Raw genomic sequence first — 1,549 nt, 5'->3', positions numbered from 1 at the left:
CCTGGCCAGTCTGGATGAGGGGCTGATGGCTGTTTTCAGGCTGGCCAAGCCGGCGACTGAAGCTCTCAGCCTCTCCTTTTTTTCTTTATTCTGGGATTTATTTAACTTCTATAATTGAAACTTTGTTGCTGCTCCAGCTCCGAGGCCACAGCCTGCTGAAAGCAAGTATCTGGGTTTTTTTTAGCTTCTATAATTGCAACTTTGTTGCTTAGAGTGGAGCTCAGAGCCCGGCTACAGCAGGGAGGAAGCTTGGCTTCCTCCATCACTGGAGCAAGCAAGCTTCCTGCTCGCTTAAGCTGTGTGGCTGCTGGCCGCCATCTTGGTTGGGTTAATTTGCATATCCTGCTGATTAGCCAATGGGAAGCGTAGCGGAGGTATGGTCAATTACCATGTTTGTCTATTATTAGATTAGATAAGTATCACCGAATTCGTGAAAAATAGTAGTACAAAAACAGAAAACCATAGCCTAATCTCATATATGAAATACTAGAGGCCAGATGCACAACATTTGTGCACTGTGTGTGTGTGTGTGTGTGTGTGTGGTGGGGAGGGGGCCCTTACCCAGCATGCATCCTCTCACAGTCCAGGACCCCTGGGGGGGATGCCCGCCTGCCAGGATCCCCCCCCTCCCACCCCTAAGCCTCTCCCGCCACCACTGCTGCACTTGTCAGCTGTGAGCCCGGCTTCTGGCTGAGCTCTGCTCCCCCTGTGGGAGTACACTGACCACCAGGGGCAGCTCCTGCATTGAGTGTCTGCCCCCTAGTGGTCAGTGCACATTATAGCGACTGGTCATTCCACCGTTCAGTTGATTTGCATATTATCCTTTTATTATATAGAATGGGTGCAAACATTCTAGATAGTGTGTTAGCAACCATAATCTGGCAATGTATCAGGAAAAAGTCATGACCAAACACCAGACCTTCAATTCTGAGGATTAGTTGGGCAAATTACAAGAAGAAAAATTGAATGAAGATAGTCAAGCCATTACTAAAATAGTTTGGTATCACTTTTTTAGAAAAACAGTACTTGATCCAGGTGCCCATAGACCTGAGTTACACTCCTAATTCAGTCCCTTAGCATCTGTCACTCCTGGGTCTCAATGTCCTCAAGTAAAAGGAGGGCATACTCAATGTCCTTTTCTGCTCTGCTAGAATGGGGTCCATGAGTCATCCTCTAAGAATCCAGCCCGGGTTTTGTATAGGATTTTGTGCAAGTCAAACCCTGGGTTACTCAAGTAGAAAACTGGTCACACTACCCAATAAATCTGTCTGCACTTTAATTTCACACAACAGTGCAGAGTCTAATCACAACTCAAATGGAAATAAAAAATTACCAGGTTCCCCTCCCCAACTTATTCCAGACAAATATGCATGTCCTGGCTCCTTTCTAACCCCCATAAAAGCCCAGTAGGCTTCCTATGCAATAGCCTTCAGAGAGAGTCACAAGACCAGGTTTTCAACTTGTTCTTACTGCCACCTTGGAGCCTTCTCTCACACACATTCACTCTGCATTCTTCTCTTGAATTTCTTTTACTTAAAATAAATTTACA

General features: G+C 45.9%; 1 pseudogene; it reads right to left on the bottom strand.

The window, feature by feature from the left end:
• The window catches only part of LOC102263537, a 4,494-nt pseudogene extending 3,922 nt beyond the window's left edge, over nt 1-572 (bottom strand).
• Nucleotides 573-1,549: the final 977 nt, after the last annotated feature.

This window comes from Myotis brandtii, unplaced genomic scaffold (assembly GCF_000412655.1).
Source record: "Myotis brandtii unplaced genomic scaffold, ASM41265v1 scaffold46, whole genome shotgun sequence".
Taxonomy (NCBI): Eukaryota; Metazoa; Chordata; class Mammalia; order Chiroptera; family Vespertilionidae; genus Myotis; species Myotis brandtii.
This window is presented reverse-complemented; position numbering and strand designations above follow the sequence as displayed.